We start from the raw sequence: 10,460 nt of genomic DNA on the forward strand, positions 1-10,460 counted from the left end.
TGTATGTGTGTGTGTGTATATATATATATATACACACACACACATACACACACACCACATATATATACACATATATATACATATACATATACATATATATATATACACACAATTAAATATTATTCAGCCACCAAAAAGAATGAAATCTTGCCATTTGCAACAATGTGGATGGGGCTAGAGTGTATTACGCTACTTGAAACAAGTCAGAGAAAGACAATACCCATATGATTTCACCCATATGTAACATTTAACAAAACAGATGTACATAGGGGAAGGAGGGAAAAAAAAGAGAGGGAGGTAAACCATAAGAGAATCTTACCTATGGAGAATAGACTGAGGGTTGCAGGACGGGAGGTGGGTAGTGAATGGACTAAATGGGTGACGAATATTAAGGAGGGCACTTGTGATGAGCACTGGGTGTTATGTATAAGCAATAAATCATTAAATTCTACTCCTGAAACCACTATTACACTATGTGTTAACTAACCAGAATTTAAGTAAAAACTCTTAAAAAACAGTAGAACATCAACATTAGTCAGTGATTTATTAATCAGTGATTTATTAACCCATTTCAAAATGGATGAACCTGAAACACACTGTGATAATAAAAGCAGTCAGACCCCAAAGGCTATGTTTTCACTTACATGGCATTGTGGAAAAGACCAAATTAAGGGAAGAGAAAACCTATCAGTCATTGTCAGTGGCTAGGGTTGGGGACAGTGATTAAGTAGAACAGAGTAGAAGGAAAAGTTTTTGTGACAACACTGTTTTCTGTCTTGATTGTGGTGGTAGTTACATAACTGTCACAACTCAAAATCTTCCACTAAAATTTTTTACTGTATATAGTAAGCTCTACTTTATAAAAATGAATAGATGAGATACATATATACAGGACGAAAGGGGAAAGTGGGAAAGAAGAAGATAAACAGCATATTTAAATTGAAATGAATGGATAATGGATGATTGGATGGACAGACAGATAAGGGAGGATTTGCTATGCTTATTCACTTTTCTCACGTATCCTTACATATGTCCTGTGTCAATATTTGTAAAAGACACTAACAAATGTATATAATCCTACCCCTATGTCCCTATATTCTTAACTGAATTCATCTCCTGTCAAAAGACAAGTACCTGTAAAGAAAGGAGCAATGAACCTATGTTTCCTGAGAGTAGATACCATTAGAGAGAATGGAAAGAGTTTAGGAGCTATGGATATCTGAGGACTTTAGATGGAATCACCTCCAATAAATGGAGGAAGCTGTAGACAGGACGAACACTAAAGGCCTACCTGGTTGAATTGCAATCCTCTGAAAACTTGCCTTTCACACCAGTGTAAGTGCTTAAATGATGCTGTACCCTGGGGATGGAGAGAAGGAAGCTGAGGTATCACTACTTTTTATCTCCTCTATGCTGGCCTTCTTTTTGAGGATATAATTTCTGCCTCTTCTCATACATATTTAGAACCTCTTTCCTAATCAATAATCTGTAGCCATAACCTGAAGTTAAAATTACCTGCCTGTCTTATCATTAGATGTGGGCTAGCACAAGGTACCCATATGTCTCACTTTCCAACTCAGTGTACTAAAAATAACCTCTATTCTTGAAAGGAACAAAAGGAATCTGTAGGGCTTAATAACTGATAAGGAAAGAATGTAATTTCCAGAAAGCTCTGCAAAGCAATGGAAAGTAAAATAAAGTTAAAATAAAGATAACTTGAAAACAACAACTTTCTTTTAACGAGTTCACTTGGAGAAGACGGTGGGATGAGGGCTCATTCATCATCCCTGTACCATCAGCTTATGAAAAATTATAGTGTTAAAAAGGCCCACTGTCTCTCATAGATATAAAGCCAGAAAATCAATTTGTGAATCATGTGAAGTAATGGCAAGTACTAGCAATGAGGTATTTTGCAAGCCAGCCTTTAAGCTTCTTTTTACCCATTCTTAATGGCATAGAGAAGTAGGGCTTTCTGGATCAAAATAACATTTTTATACAGAATAGTTTAGAACGAGTTTCTAATCTATAAAATCAATGATTTTTTTTTTTAGTTCTTAGGTAGGGAAGAGTTTTCTTTTTAACAGGTAAGCTTGTCTTAATCAAAATTGGAAGACAAAATTAGTCATTTTTGCCTAAAGACAAAAATGCCTATTAGACATTTGTTCCCAAGTACACCTTTTAGAATTATTTGCTTGGTAAGAGCTAAAGCATAAAACTCAAAATCAAATTGAACATTTTTTTCCTCCATAGAGAGATTTTGAGCCAGTTAGTTTTTCACAAAGTAGTCACTTTGATAACACATTTCCAAATACCATGTCTTCTGTGAATTTTATATATCTTTATATAATTTTCAATTTAAGATCTTTTTCATTCTTTTCATCTCTGAATCATTTTTATAGGTTTTTTTTTTTTTAACCAACTGTGTCTTAAGAGTAGGAAAAGCACTGTTTACAGAAAAAAGATGATGCACTGAAGTATTTATTAGGTTTAAGTGAAAAAAGCTGGTTACTAACCATTAATTCAAAGACTAACATTTGTATTTTTCAAAACTTTTCAAGGTTTTTTCTTAATGTTTATTTGTGTGAGAGACAGACAGAGCATGAGCAGGGGAGGGACAAAGAGAGGGAGACACAGAATCTGAAGCAGGCTCTGAGCTGTCAGCAGAGCCCAATGTGGGTTCAAACTCAATGGACTGCGAAGATCATGACCTGAGCCAAAGTCTGAGCTTAACCAACTGAGCACCAGGCACCCTGTGTATTTTTTGAATTTTTTATTGTGGCAAAATACTCTAAGATAAAATTAATAACGTAACCATTTTAAACGTACAGTTCAATCATTTTCTTTTCTTGTATTTATTTATTTTTTTTGTTTCAGAGAGCACAAGTGGGAGAGAGAAGCAGAGACTCTTAAGCAGACTCCATCCATGCTCAGCACAGAGCCCAATGTGGGGTTCAATCCCATGACCCCGGGATCATAGCTTGACTCAACAACAAGAGTTGGACACTCATTTAGTAGTTTTAACTATATGTGTGTACAACTATCACCACCATCCATCTTCATAACTTTGTCATCTTGCAAAACAAATTCTATACTCATTAAATTTTAACTTCCATGCTCTTCTTCCCCCCAAGCCCCTGGAAATCATCATTTTACTTTGTCTCTATAGTTTTGACCACTCAAAATATCTCATATATACAGAATCATATGGTATTTATGTTTTTGTAACTTATTTTGCTTAGCATAATATCTGTACATGCTTTAGCACACATTAGAATTTCCTTCCTTTATAAGGCTGAATAATATACCATTTTATGCATATACCACATTTTACTCATCTCTTCAGAAATGGACACTTGGACTGCTTCTACATTTTAGCTATTGTGCATAATGCTGCTATGAATCTAAGTGTACAAATATCTCTTTGAGACCTTACTATCAATTATTTTGGGTATATATCCAGAAGAATTTCAGATCATATAGCAATTCTAATTTTAATTTTTTGAGGAACCACCATACTATTTTCTTTAGCAACTGTACCATTTTACATTCCTACCAAGAGTGCAAAAAGGTTTCAGTTCTCCACATTGTCACCAACACTTGTTATTTTTTCTTCTGATGGTAGCCATTTTAATGAGTGTGACATGGCATCTCATTATACTCTTGATTTGCCCTTTCCTAATGATCCCCCAGCGATACTGAGAAGTTTTCACGTGATAATTGGCAATTTGTGTCTCTTTGGAGAAATGGCTGTTCAAGTTCTTTGCCAATTTTTTAATACGGCTATTTTATTTATCTTGAGATTTGGTTCTCTATATATTTTGGATATTAATCCCTTATCAGATATAGGATTTGCAAATATTTCTATCATTCCTAGGTTGTCTTTTTTCTACAGATATTGTCTTTTGATGCAGTTTTTAATGTTCATGAAATAAAATTTATCTATTTTTCTTTTGTTACTCGTGCCTTTAGTGTCACATTCAAGAAATCATGAGCAAATCCAAAGCAATGAAATTTTTGCCCTATTTTTTCTTCTGAGTTTTACAGTTTTAGGACATACATCTAAGTCTTTGATCTATTTTGAGTTAATTTTTGTAAATGGTGTTCAATAAGAATCCAATTTCATTCTTTTGAATCCAGGTTTACCAGTACCATTTGTTGAAAAGACTGTCCTTGGGGCACCTGGGTGGCTCAGTCGGTTAAGCGTCCGACTTCAGCTCAGGTCACGATCTCGCGGTCCGTGAGTTCGAGCCCCGCGTCAGGCTCTGGGCTGATGGCTCCGAGCCTGGAGCCTGCTTCCGATTCTATGTCTCCCTCTCTCTCTGCCCCTCCCCTGTTCATGCTCTCTCTCTGTCTCAAAAATAAATAAACGTTAAAAAAAAAAATTAAAAAAAAGAAAAGACTGTCCTTTTCCCATTCAATGACCATGGCATCCTTTCATCCTTTTCAAAAATTATTTGGCCATGTATGAACTCTATTTGTAAGGATTATTTCTGAGCTCTACTCTCTTCCATTAGTTTACAGATCTCTTTTTTTTTTTTTTTAATAGCAGCATCACCCTGTTTTGTTTACCATAGTTTGCAATTGGAAAGTTTGAGTCCCCTATTTTTTTTTTTTTTTAAGAGAGAATGCTCACACACATGCCTGCAAGCAGGGGAGGGAGAGAGAGAACCTTAAGCAGGCTCCATGCCCACTGCAGAGCCCTGACATGGGGCTTGATTTCACAATTGTGAGATCATGACTGGAGCCATAGAGTAGGATGTTTAACCTACTGAGCCACCCAGAAGCCTTCGCTTTTTCTTCAGGGTGGTTATAGAATCTCTTGAGATTCCATATGTATTTTAGGGTGGGTTTTTCTATTTCTGCAAAAAACATTTGACTTTTGGTAGGGATTGCATTGAATCTGTAGATGAGTTTGGGTAGTTTTCCTATTTGAATAATAGTAAGTCTTTTAATCGGGTCTCAATTTCATTCAGCAATGTTCTGTAGTTTTCAGTGTACAAGTCTTTCATTTAATTCCTTACGATTTTATTCTTTTGATTCTACTGTAAGTTGTATTGCTTTCATAATTTCTTTTTTAGGTTATCGTTAGTATATAGAAATGCAACTGATTTTTGCACGTTCATTTCGTAAACTGCTAATTTGTGAATTCATTTACTGGTTCTAACTGTGTGTGTGTGTGTGTGTGTGTGTGTGTGTGTGTGTGTGTGTGTGTGTAATCTTTAGGATTTTCTACATGTAAGATCTTGTCATCTGTAAAAAGAATTTTATTTCTTCCTTTCTAACTTGGAGACCTTTTCTTTTCCTTGCCTAATTGCTCTGACTAGAACTTCAAGTACTATGTTTAACACAAGTAGTGAAAGTGGTATCCTTGCCTTGTTCTGACCCTGGGAGAAAAGATTTCAGTCTTTCCTGAGTATCATATTTTCTGTGGGTGCTTCATACATTGCTTTTATTATGTTGGGTAGTTTCCCTTCTATTCCTAGTCAGTCAAGTATTTTTATCATAAGGTGTTAAATGTTGCCAAATGATTTTTGTGTATAAATTAAGATGGCCTTGCATTTCCCTCCTCTTTTCATTTAGTTCATGTGATGGATTACACTGATTTTCATACATTAAATAATCCTTGAAAACCAGGAATAAACTCTACTTGGTCATGGTGTATAATCCTCTTAGCATGCTGCTCACTTCAGTATGCTAGTATTTTTTGAGGACTTTTGCATCAATATTCATGAGTGATAGCGATCTGTAGTTTACCTGTAATGTCTTGGCCTGGCATTGGTATCAGAGTAATGCTGGTTTCACAGAGGGAATTAGGAAATGTTCCTCCTCAAGTTTTTGGAAAAGTTTATGAGAAATTAGTGGTAGTTCTTCTCAAATGTTTGGTAAAATTCACCAGTGAACCCATGAGGTCCAGGGATTTCTTTTTGGGAGATTTTTAATTACTAATTCTTTACTAGTTACAGGTCTATTCAGATATTCTATTTTTGCATGATTTAGTCTTGATAAGTTCTGTGTTTCTAGTAATTTGTCCACTTCATCCAAGTCATCCAATTTGTTGGCATACAATTGCTCTTAACACTTTTAAAATCGTTTTATTTATTATCAGTAGTAATGTTTCCATTATCATTTCTGTTTTTAGTAATAAGCCCCCTTTTTAAATCTTAGTCCATCAAGCTAAAAGTTGGTCAATTTTGCTCATCTCAAAAAATCAATTTTTGGTTTCATTAATTTTCTATTTTTTAAATTGTTTTTTACATTTGTTTATTTTTTGAGAGGCATAGAGCACAAGTTGGGGAGGGGCAGAGAGAGAAGGAGACACAGAATCCGAAGCAGGCTCTAGGCTCTGAGCTGCCAGCACAGAGCCTGATGCAGGGCTTGAACTCACAAACCGTGAGATCATGATCTGAGCCAAAGTCGGACGCCCAAAGGACTGAGCCACGCAGGCGCCCCGTTTTCTCTATTTTTTTATATTCTCTATCTCTAATATTTCTTTCTTCTTTTTGCCAGTTTTAGGTTTAGTTTGTTCTTTTTATAGTTCCTTATTGTGTAAAGTTAGGTTTTGTTTTTTTTTTTTAAACATAAACCGTTATAGCGATAACTTCCCCATTAACACCTCTTCTATGTATTCCATGTTTTGGCATATTGTGATTTCATTTTTCATCTGTATGGCATTTTTAATTTAAATTTTTAAGTTTATTCTGAGAGAGCACGTATGTGCAAGCAGGGAAGGGACAGAGAGAGAGGGAGAAAGAATCCCAAGTAAGCTCCACACTGACAGTGCATAGCCCAATATGGAACTCAAACTCACAAACCCATGAAAGCACGACTGCAGCTGAGATCAAGAGTCAGACGCTTAACCAACTGTACCACCCAGGTGCCCCATTATCTGTATGTGTTTAACTTCACTTGTGATTTCTTTGAACCATTACTTAAGAGTGTGCTTAATTTCCACAAATTTGCAAAGTTTAGTTTTACTTTGTTAGTGATTTCTAAACTTCAGTCATTGTGGTCAGAGAAGATATTTTGTATAATATCTTTTAAAATCTATTGAGATTTAGGGGCACTGGGTGGCTCAGTCAGTTAAGCCTCTGACTTCGGCTCAGGTCATGATCTCACAGTTCGCGGGTTGGAGCCCTGCATCGGGCTCTGTGCTGACAGCTCAGAGCCTGGAGCCTGTTTCAGATTCTGTGTCTCCCTCTCTCTCTGCCCCTCCCCCGCTTGTGCTCAGTCTCCCTCTGTCTCAAAAATAAACAGAAAAAAAAATTTAATAAAAATAAATAAAATCTATTGAGATTTAGTCTGTGGCTTAATATATGGTCTATCATGAAAAATGTCCAATGTACACCTGAAAATAATGTATATGCTGTTGGACAGAATTCTTTTTTGTATTTGTTTGATCTAGTTGGTTTATTGTGTTAAGTCTCTATTTTCTGATCTTCTGTCTGGTTGTTCTATCCATTACTGGGTATGGAGTACTGACATTTCCTATTATAGAACTGCCCATTTCTCCTTCAGTTCTTTTAAGTGTTTGCTATATTTCATGGTCATTATTAGGTCATGTTTTAATTATTGTATCTTATTACTGCATTGAAACTTATAAAAGGAACTTTGTCTCTTCTAACAGTTAATTTATTTTTATTTTTTTTTTAATGTTTATTTCTGAGACAGAGACAGAGCATGAGTGGGGGAGGGGCAGAGAGAGAGGGAGACACAGAATCTGAAGCAGGCTCCAGGCTCTGAGCTGTCAGCACAAAGCCCGACGTGGGGCTCAAACTCACAAACTGCAAGATCATGACCTGAGTGGAAATGGGTCGCTCAACCGACTGAGCCACCCAGGCGCCCCCCTTCTAACAGTTTATTTAAAATCTATCTTGTCTGATACTACGATAGCCATGCCTGACTTCTTTTGGTTACTATCTGTATGGGATATCTTTGCTATCCAGTCACTTTCAATACATTTGTGTCTTTGAATCAAATGTCTTTTATGGACCGTATTTTTTTAAATCTATTCTGTAAATATTTGTCTTTTGAGTTGAAGATTACATTTACATTTGAGTAATTGGGTGTACATCTGAAACTAATTTGACACTGGATGTTAATTATACTTCAATAAAAAAATTACTGATAAGGAGGAACTAACTTGTCATTTTGTTACTTATTTTCTATATGCCTTATAGCTTTTTTGTCCTTCATTTCCTGCATTATCTTTTGTGTTGGGGATTTTTTTATAGTTAAATGTTTAATTCCTTTCTTATGTCATTTTGTATATATTCTCTAGCTATTCTCTTTGTGGTTACCATGGAGATTATATTTAACATCCTGAAGTTATAACATTCAAATTTGAATTTATGCCAGCTTAACTTCAATAATATACAAAAACTGCTCCTTTAACAGCTCTTTCCACACATCTTCTGGTTGTTGTCACAAGAGTACATCTTTATACATTGTATGTCCTAAAACAAACTAATAATTCTTCTTAAATGTCTCTTAAATTATATAAGAGAATAAAATATAGAGAGCTACAAACCCAAGTTACAATGATAGTAACTTTTAGACTGTTTTAAGATGTATTAATATCTTAAATTGCATAGAAAGCAATAAGCAGAATTACAGTTCATTGTTACAGCTTTTATAGCTGTCGATGTATTTACCTTTAGGGAGATACTTCTTCATACGGCTCTGAATAGTATAGACATAAACATACTATCTAGTGTTCTTTCATCATTTCATCCTGCAGGACTCCCTGGAGCATTTCTTTGCCTTGTGATTTTATTTTTGGTGAAAACTGGATTTTTAATCTAATAATGTGGTAACTCTGGAAATCAGATTCTCCCCATTCCCCAGTATTTATGGTTTTGTTGTTGTTATAGGCTGTCTTGGAGTCAAGAATCAGCCTAAGTTGTAAACTTAAGGGCTTCCTAGGACTTTTCTGAGCCTGTACCCTTCCCTTAGGGTATATGGCCATTTTTTTATTTTTCTTGCATTTGCAGTTGCTTTCTGATGTCTTAGTCTTGAATATCTGGCTCCCAAAGGGGAAAAAGAGAAAAAATGTAGGAGGAAGGGGGGGGAAAGGGGTGTTAGCCTTTTAAATATCCTAGAAATCACTTCTGCCTGAGGGGAGGGGCTTGGAACAAAAGAGGTCCAACATCAATGGCTGCCACCCTTTTCACACCTCTGTGATTAGAAGCAGTACTTAGGAATCACAGTACAGATTCCCAATATTTGCAGGGCAGGGCCTTTTTTGTCCATCCTAGTTTCTACAACCTGTGTGTAGGTTGTTCCAGGAATATATGCTTAGCTTCCTGCCATAGGGATGGGGGAGAGGGGGAGATAGATAATTAAAATTAACTGAAATTAACTGCCATTTAGCATGGAAGCCGATTTGAAGAAATAATGGTGAAAAACTTCCCACATTTGATGAAAGACGTAACCATAACCATCCAAAAGGATCAATGAACTCTAAGATATACTCAAAGGTACACTGGGTTTTTTTGGGGGAGAGGGGTTAAATTTTTTTTTTTTTTTTAACATTTATTCATTTTTTGAGAGACAGCACAAGCAGGGGAGGAACAGAGAGAGGGGGAGACACAGAATCCAAAGCTGAGCTGTCAGCACAGAGCCTGATGTGGGGCTTGAACTCATGAAATGTGAAATCATTACCTGAGCCAAAGTCGGATGCTTAACTGACTGAGCCACCCAAGCGCCCGTTTTGCTTTGTTTTTTTTTTTTTTGTTTTGTTTTGTTTTTTACTTTCTCCATATCTTCCTTAGTTGCTTTAAGTATCTTTAAGACAACTGTTTTAAAGTCTTTGTCTAGTGGATCTGTCATGGAGTCTTTCAGAAATAATTTGTTGGGTTTTTTTTCCCCTTTGAATGAGCCATACTTTTCTTTTTCCCCTGGAAGTTATAAGCCTTCGATAGACTCCAGAGTCCAACATATTTACATCAGACAGATTCCTCTAGGACAATCGTTGCCTGGATAGTGCTTCCTACTCTGCCTTCTTCTCATAATCCTCCGATGTGACTTACGTTTCTTAAAATAATTGATTCAAAACATTGTTTCTTGCAAAGCTTTTGGCCTAACATAAAACTGTTTTATGGCAAACATCAATTCATCCCTTCAATGTCAATATTTTGAAGCCTCCTCCAAACAGCCTAATTTCATTCTACCTGTACAAAGATTGTCTAAAAAAAACTGGAATGCAGCATCTGAAAGCCAGCCATAAGAATGACCAAGTGTTCTTAAAAAGAGACTACCAAAGTGGAACAAAAAACAAAAACAAGACTTACTTCTGAATTTCTAGCAAAAAGGTCAGTCTGAAAGAGACTGCCTATCCTTCCCGAAGTCAACACAGGTTCAATATATTAAAGACACTCAGGTTGGTAAGAAATAAGCTGCACAGTCAAGGTTAATTTTCCATTCCGTTTTCTGAGCTGGACTGTCCACATCAGAAATGAAAA

Source organism: Panthera pardus, unplaced genomic scaffold (genome assembly GCF_024362965.1).
Source record: "Panthera pardus isolate Hobbes unplaced genomic scaffold, ASM2436296v1 HiC_scaffold_10, whole genome shotgun sequence".
NCBI classification, from domain to species: Eukaryota; Metazoa; Chordata; class Mammalia; order Carnivora; family Felidae; genus Panthera; species Panthera pardus.